General features: G+C 37.0%; 1 protein-coding gene across 1 annotated transcript in view; it reads right to left on the bottom strand.

Annotated features, from left to right (window-relative positions):
* LOC103598345 (15 kDa selenoprotein) overlaps window positions 1-8,969 on the bottom strand; it is a 48,229-nt gene that overhangs the window by 12,147 nt on the left and 27,113 nt on the right. The window lies entirely within an intron of this gene.

Raw genomic sequence — 8,969 nt, 5'->3', positions numbered from 1 at the left:
GGTACGGGGGCAACACTGAGGGTTGCGATCCGTTGCCGGACACGGAAAAAGACAAAAAAAAAAAAAAAAAAAGAACTAAACACAGTACACTAAAGTATTAATTCTGTAGTTTTCTGGTTTTGAAGGTAAATGTAACCAAAATGTGCAATGTACTTTGAATGCAACTAACTGCTCACTGACAGTCATGCATGAATTTGAAACAGCCATTTTGTAAATATTGATTCTTCTTGCACTTACACTGTCAAAGTGTAATACTTTTGATATCTGATTTTGTTGAAGATAAGATGGCCATCTTATTTGTAAAACATTTACTTTTAGGCATTTAAACGCCAATCAGAATAATCAATCCAATAAATTTTTGATGTCTACATCATCTATTTTTTTCCAAGCATCTTTGTATACACACCTGTGTTCAGCATTTACCCACTTACAAACTTTATCAAGTGTACTTTGGTACACAGACATCATAAAAATTAAAAGAATAATGTCATACAATCTTTTAGGAAAATAGGATGGTCCAGTTTCTTTTTGAAAAATATTTTGAGATGAAGTCCATACCTTGTTGGATGACTAATGAGAGAAGAACATTATATTTCCTCTTTGTCTTTTGTTATATCCTCATATTCTTTACTCATTAATTCTTGATTTTGAGAAAATTCATTCAGGATATTATTAAATGAGGTTTCACAGTCTGAGATTTTGCTTATATGATCAATGTTATCATCATTAGAGTCTAGAGCAGCACTGTCCAATATAACTTTCTGCAATAATGGAAATATTCTATATCTGCCATTTTTGATATGATGGTTATCAAGCATTTGAAACGTGGCTAGTGTGACCAAACTAAATTTTTAATTTAATTTAATTTTTAAAAATTAACTTAAATAAGCTTTGTCTGGCTGGTGGCTACCTAATTGAACAGTGCAGGTCTAAAGCACTCTTTGTTCTTTGCACTCACCTTCTGACCCATTTAATCATAGTAAAACGTTTGACAATTTTAAAATATATAAAATTTTGGGCCAGCCCGGTGGTGCACTGCTACAGTGCGCTGCTTGGGAGCGCAGCGGTGCTCCCGCCGAGGGTTTGGATCCCACATACAGACTGGTTCCCGCTCACTGGCTGAGTGAGGTGCGGGCGCAGCACCGAGGGTTGTGATCCCTTTGCCGGTCCCAGTCCGGTACGGGCACGACACTGAGGGTTGCGATCCGTTGCCGGACACAAAAAAAGACAAAAAGGAAAAAAAAAATATATATATAAAATTTTTTAAAATTAAAATATTTGTTAATTTTACTGCCATCATGGGCAGTAAACAAAAAATTTTGTATTCACAAATACGCTCAATGAAAGCTAAAGAAGAAAATCGAGACCATTGGACCCTGATATTCAAAAGGACCTCATAAAGGCAACTTATTTTCTAGTTCACTTTCTGCTGTTTTAAAAATAGCTCAATGATATCAATTTGGAGATTTCTAAATAAATTAATCCAATCACTATCTCTAGAAAATGCTCTTATGACAATTTAATCATTTGTCTGTTATAAAGGCAATTTTGTAAATAACACTTCAAAGTGATAAAATATACAGAAATAATTAAAAAACAGTTAAATGTTTCAGCTTTTCCCTCAGGATTCATAGCATGCTTTTTGTTGTCTGCTAGGAGAAGTTTTAAAAGCTAAGTTTTGCTATACACACTGCTCAGAAAGTAAAAGGACTCTTCTCATAATTCAAAGTCAGTTCAGAGCTAACTTTAAAGCACATTATTCCTTGTTTCATAAAGAGGGTATATGTGGGGATGGGGGGATAAGAAAGTTTATGTCTTGAGGTTAAAGAAAAATGTTTGAATCATGTTATCTTTGAAATCACAAACAAATGAAAATACAAATAAAAAAAGAGACAAAATATAGTAGGCTGGATCTAATGATATACCTTTGATCACATTACAAGTAGTTATAAAATGTATTATTGGTTTTGAGATTTAATTTGATTATGAGATTATGGCAGGTATGATTAAGACTTGTGAACTGTCATATAAAATTACATGGATGGATAATTAGATGTTTTTTGTTGATTAAAAATAAGTACATTTGAATCAGAGCACACTCTAATAAAAATATCATACCACACCCAGAAAAAAACAATACAAAGGAAAAACAACAACAAACAACTGAATTCTCAATTGCACTCAATGAAAGCTACTGGTACCATCCCTCCCCCCAATAATTATTTCTAAAATAAGATTTACTATTGCATACAAACCATCTGGAATGCAAAATTATGAGTCATTTGTGTCATCCCAACAAGACAATTGAAAAGCACTTAAAAACAAAAAGGGCAACTTAAATAAGAGAATTTGGGGGGAATAGAGATTCAATAACGAAAACAAGACAAACTAAAAAGATTATAACTTCTCAGTTCAGAACGATGAGGTCAAAAAAGAAATATTTGGAGCCTATAAATTCATCAAGGGTATATAACCAATGTAAACACAGGTTTTTCACCTATTCCCATTTGTCATAACCAGGGACATCCTTGTAGTAGATAAATTTAGAAAATCAATGCATTCATTCAATAAATATCTGAATTCCTCTTAACACACCACGTGAGTGAAGGTAGATTCTGGGTATATCGATGATTAAAAAATAAAAAAATTCTGGGCTCTAAGGAGTTCCTAGTTTGGTAGGAACAAAAGATTGGTATGCCAAATATAGTAAAACATTATGTGGTGCCTACCATGGAATATATAAAGATGAGAGTAAAAACTTCTGTCCAAAGGCCACCTAAAAATAATGCTGGAAGTAAATTTTGAAATGAATAAGAATTTGTCATAAGAATTGGGAAGGGACACAAATTAGGAAGAATATTCACTGTGTGCAAAGACAGAGAGGTCAGAGTTCAGAGAACTGCAAATAGTTTTGCAGGAACTAACGATGTGACCTGGAAAAGAGAAACCATGTTGTGGTGGGTATTGCATGTGATGCAACTGAGTCGGGTACTTATTCTGTATGTGACAGAGAACTGTAAGAGATTTTAAGCAGGAGAGGGATATGATCAGATTTGTCCTAGGTAAAAAGGTCTTTTTGGCAACTATGTGGAAAAGGTAATAGAGAAAGAAAAGGTAACAGAGACAGGTAAACCAGATAACAAGTAACTAATCTTTCTGGATAAAGATGTTAAGGGCTTGATTAAAAGCACAGAAAAGAGGAAGGAAATAAGATATAAAGGTTATTAAGGAAGGAGAAGAGACTAACCAGTGGAAACTACACTAAATGGGTAAATAGTGTGAAATATTAATCAAGATTTTGTGTGTTATGCTTATGGTTTTGCCTGGTAATATTACCACTTGTGGAAACAGGAAAGAACGTATATACTTTTACCAGAGAAGAGGATTAATTCAAGTTTTGAAAATGCTGCGTTTAAAGTCTTTCTACTAAAAATGTGGGCCATAGGCTGCAGACAGAAATACAGAATCTCAGGACCCATCCCAAATCTACAGAATTACACTCTGCCTTGTAACAAGATTCCCAGGTGATTCATATGTACATTGGTTTAAGTTATCTATGAGATCACCCAAGTAGAAATATCCAATGGCAGTCAGAATATGATTTCTAACAAAAGAAAAGTTTGATCTAAAGATATAACTTGGGAGTCATCAAGTAAGTACTGTCATTGAAACTGAGGGAGTGAAACATCATTTAAAGAGTATGAAGAGAAAAAAAATTTTTTTGGTTGGCTGGCCAGTATGAGTATCTGAACCTGTGACCTTGGTGTTAACGGCACCCTGCTTTTCTAAGTGAGCTAACCAACCCCAAAGAGAAAAAAATCTGAAGACAGACTCTGGCTAACAGTAACAACTGAAGTGTAGGTAGTAGAAAAGATGCCAGGAAAACAGTATAGAAAGAGGTGTTGGGAGTAGGAGGAAACCAGATCTGAAGTCACACAGTGAAAGGAAGAGAGTTTGACATGCTAGAGAGTCGAGCAAGATTTAGGAGGAAATAAAATGTCAGGAAGACAAGCCAGATTACAGCAGGTTAAAGAATGGCCGGAGGTGAACATTTAAAACTTTGCATATGAGACAGGCTGCAGCTATCACAGAAATGTTGATGTGAATTTTTTTTTTAAAAGATGGCCAAGAAATGAGTATGTAAATGCTTGATGGTTAGTAATTAAAACTTATTAACCAAAGAGGGAGTATAAGGTACAACAACAACAATATCTACCATTTAATATCCTCAGTACTGGAATAGTGCTTGACATATAGTAAGCACTCAATAAATATAAAATTTGTGAATGATTTATTCTTTTTTTTTTTTCCTTTTTTGTCTTTTTTACTGACCAGCAACAGATCGCAACCCTCAGTGTCGCGCCCGTACCGGACCGGGACCGGCAACGGGATCGCAAACCTCGGTGTTGCTCCCGCACCTCGCTCAGCCAGTGAGCGGGAACCGGTCTGTATGTGGGATCTGAACCCTCGGCGGGGGCGCCACCACACTCCCAAGCGGCGCACTGTAGCAGTGTGCCACCGGGCCGGCCCCGTGAATGATTTATTCTATATTTGCTGGCAGTACACACACATTAAGTGACTTACATGTTATCTCATTTAGTCCTCAAAACAGCCCTGTAAGATAGGTATTAACCTATTTTTATTTTATAAGTGAGAAAATCAATGACAATAATGCTAATGGATCAGTATTCTTCCCAGCAAAACTCCAATGTAGCATTATAAATCTCAAGCATCACTACCAATCAATCATAGTTGGTATGACAAGTAAAAAACCATTTGCTACCATTTTCAAAACTCCTTTCCATGTCTGAAGTTTTATGATTCTAATACAAGGGTTGGCAAACTATAGACTCTGGGCCTAATCTGGCCTGACTGCTTTTATAGAACATAGCCACACTCATTCATTTAAGTATTGTCTATGGCTGTTTCCATGTTATGATAGCAGAATTCAATAGCTGCAACAGAGATGATGTTGCCTGTAAAGCAGAAAATTTTTACTACCTAACCCTTTACAAAGTTTGTCAAGCCCTCAAAAGCCCTACAAAATTAGGGAAAATCCACATTTTTTTTTTAAGAGACAGACGTATTCTTTTTTTTTAAAGATGACCAGTAAAGGGCTCTTAACCCTTGACTTGGTGCTATCAGCACCACGCTCTCCTGAGTGAGCCAACCAGCCATCTCTACATAGGGATCTGAACCCGTGGCCTTGGTGCCATCAGCACCACACTCTCCCAAGTGAGCCACGGCCTGGCCCTAGAGACAGACATGTTCTTAACATGGTAAAACTCATGCTAGAGAAGACAAACGTGATTACTTACACTGTTACTTTTGTCACTCACACAAGTGAAATGATAGAATACAAGGTCCAATCTACACGAGAAATTATTATATATACTGTTTTTCATATTTAAACAACTAGAACATGGAAAACAAAAGTATTTTAGGAGACATATTTGGAACTGGCTAAGAAATATGATCTGGGGCTTTTACATAAAACCAAGGGGTTTAATGTGGATAAAACATACCAAAACATTAACTTACTTTTCTGTTTTATGAAATGGCTAATTTAAATTGAGTGATCTTAAACAATTACAATGTAGTATAAGCTAAACCATAATAAAGGTTATCATGATAATCCCAGAAGCTACCTGATGTTGAAGACAAAGAATATGCAGTAGCAATGACATGTAATTACTGTAAAAAGTGACAATTCTCCATGTTCTATTCCAGAATATCTTTAAGGTAGAAATTTTGAAAGTGGGAATATAATAATAGTTTAATCAGAATTACACCAAAAACTTCTCTACCTAGGTTTGCAGTGTGTAAAAAAAAAAAAGAAAAAAGAAAAAAAACCCACCAACTTTTCAATGGCTCAGAAAATACTGATATTTATACATAATTATATTAAGTATGGTTATGCACCATGTTAATGAATTAAAAAATCATTTTTATTTTAGGCAAGCTTGTATTTAAATATTTATACATAGTTATTTTATTTATTTATTATTTTTTGGTGGCTGTTTGATACAGGGATCAAAACCTGGACCTTGGTGTTATCAGCAGCATGCTTTGACCAAGTGAGCTAATCAGCCAGCCCCTTACACAAAGAATTAAAATTTGATTGTTTTCAAAAGGAAAAGACAGTATTACTAAATGTACCCAAAGGTTTGATAATTTAACTATACATAAGAAATATATATTACTGTAGACACAATAAAATCTGAAATAATAAATAGGGAGGCTAATTGCAGTATCAAAGCCATTTTTGATCCTCATGAAAATCTAAGCCACGAAAGGTTATTAATAAAACAAGTCGGGGGGTGGGGGGAAAGCAAGGAAATATAATCAATACAGTTAAAAAGTGATTGCCAAAAGTTTCTAGGAGTAAGAATAATCACACTATCATTCAGAGAACTGATATAAAAAAGCCAAAACAACAATGGTACAGTTCTGAGTTCAAGTGTTTGAAGTTAAAAAAAAAAAAAAAAAAATCAAAGAGTAAGGAATTTTCCCCGCAAGCACAAGTAGACATTATATTCTGTGCTACATCAGAAAATGTGTTATTCTAACAAAGAATGTATTTGATTAGATCTGTATCTGCTTTGGGTCTCATAAAAGATGTCCCCAAGTCAAACTACTATATTATATTTCTGTGCCAAACAAGCAATATTTTATTATAAATAATTCTAGGTTGGCAATAAAAGGCATGTGCTAATACAGGCAAATTTATAAAATACTAAATCCAATAAATTCTCTTGCCATTAAGTAAATAAGGAAGAAATCATGCGAAAGTCAGCAAAAAGTCAAAACAGTGGGGCTGGCCAGTTAGCTTAGCTAGTTAGAATGTGGTGGTGATACACCAGGGTCCAGGGTTCAATCCCTGTACTGGCTGGCTGCCAACAAACCAAACCAAACCAAACCAAACCAGAATGAGGCATATAAATAGAAAACTTACACATTTCAGTTTAAAAAAAAAAAAAAGAGAGAGCTGCATTACCTTCAGACTAGTTTCATAAAACTGATTTTCAAGTGACATGCAAGAACAAAAAAGCCTTATTAGTTCAAGCCTTTTTGGAGCTGCAACATTCCATTACTGTTTGATGTCAACCACAAAAATATACTTTCACAATTATCCTTTAACATATTTATCACAGAAATTTCCTGTGAAGATATACACATATGACTTTCTCTCTTTTGTATCCCAAATTTTATGATAATTCTCTTCCTGGTGATTTGTCATTTTGAGTAGGTCTACTCTGATTTATTGCAATTATTCCTTAGGAGTTTTACATAAATCAATTCAAGATGAGTTTGGATATGTTTGTCTACCCCAAAGCTGATGCTGAAATCTGATCTCCAATGTGGCAGTGTTGGGAGGTAGGGCCTAGAGGGAGGTCTTTGGGTCATAAGAGTGGATCCAGGGGTGAGTGAGTTTTCACTCTCCTTACTTCCCAAGAGTGCTGGTTGTTAAAAGAAGCCTGGTGCCTTCCTCCCTCCCTCCTTTTCTTCTCCTCCTCTCTTGTCATGTAATCTCGCACACCAGCTGCTCTGATGCAGCCCCACTACTCTTTGCCACGAGTGGAAGTGGCCTGAGGCCTGTACCAGAGTAGTTGCTCCAGAATCATGAGCCAAATAAACTTTTTTAAAAAAAAAATAAATTACCTGGTCTCAGGTATTGTTTTAGCAACACAAGAACGTACAAATACAATTCACATTTAAAATATACTAGACGGTGCCTTGGGGCCTGCCTGGGACCCAGGTCATAGAGAAGGGGACTGGACCCCTCTCCCACAACCAGGCACCCTGCACCAGTGCCTTGGAGCCCACCTAGGGACCAGGGGTATGGAGCTGAGGCCCAGACCCCCCCCCCCCCCCGGACCGGGCCCCCCCCCCACAACCAGGCTCACCATGCCAGTGCCTTGGGGCCTGCCTGGGGACCTGGGGCTGGAGAAGGGGACTGGACCCCAACTCCCACAACCAGGCACACCGTGCCAGCACCTCAGGACCCACTTGAGAACCGGGGCATGGAGCCAGGGATTGGATACTCTCCACAACCAAGCACACTGCCACCACCAAGGAGCATGTCAAAAACATCTCTTCCATGTGGGTGGCCCACCACAGCCACCACAATAACCATGGCTGCCGTGAAGGCAGTTAGATGCCTTAACCACCAAGCAGATGGTCTGCCAGCCACTGGAGTGCGTTGACACAAGGAGAGTCACCAGCAGAGATAAAGGAGGAGGATGTCTCTCTCCACAGAGCCCATTTCAGAATGACAGAAGAGGCATCTGCTCTATGATAATATTGGGGGACCTGATCATGCCTCTCAGCATTGGACAGATCATTTGGGCAGCAGATCAACAGAGTAACCACTATCCTTTCAGAGGGAGAGAAGAAATCTAGGGTGATTAGATGGGGGAGGGGGGAGGGAAAAGGGGATGGGGAGGGATTGGACAAGGGGCATAAAGAATAATTACGATTTGTAACAATATATATGCTAGTAATAGTGATTTGATCAACATATCTCAATGCTGAACCCCCAAAATATGTATAATCAATTTTGATTAAATAAAATTAAAAAACAAACACCCCACCCAAATTAAAATATACTAGAGGGGATAGCTGGTTAGCTCATTTGGTCAGAGTGTGGTGCTGATAACACCAAGGTCAAGGGTTTGAATCCCCCTACCAGCCAGCCACCAAAACAAAACCAAAAAACAAACACAAACAAACAAACAAACAAAAACACCTAGACTGGTGTGTTATTTAAAGTAATTTCATTTACATCTGGTAAAGGAAAGGCTCTCATAAAATTTATATCCAGCAAAGGAAAGGCTCTCCTTTTAAGAAAATAACCACTTCATGTGTTGTTTTTTAAATCTAAATTTCATATATTGTATTTGCTTACAGTAAAGTAACTTAGTATTCACCAATTATCTATCCTAAGACTCCACCTCCATGAAAACAAA

The sequence above is a fragment of the Galeopterus variegatus genome, unplaced genomic scaffold (assembly GCF_000696425.1).
Source record: "Galeopterus variegatus unplaced genomic scaffold, G_variegatus-3.0.2 Scaffold2576, whole genome shotgun sequence".
In the NCBI taxonomy this organism is placed as follows: Eukaryota; Metazoa; Chordata; class Mammalia; order Dermoptera; family Cynocephalidae; genus Galeopterus; species Galeopterus variegatus.
Note: the sequence above shows the minus strand (reverse complement) of the source record. Positions and strands in the feature narration are given on the sequence as shown.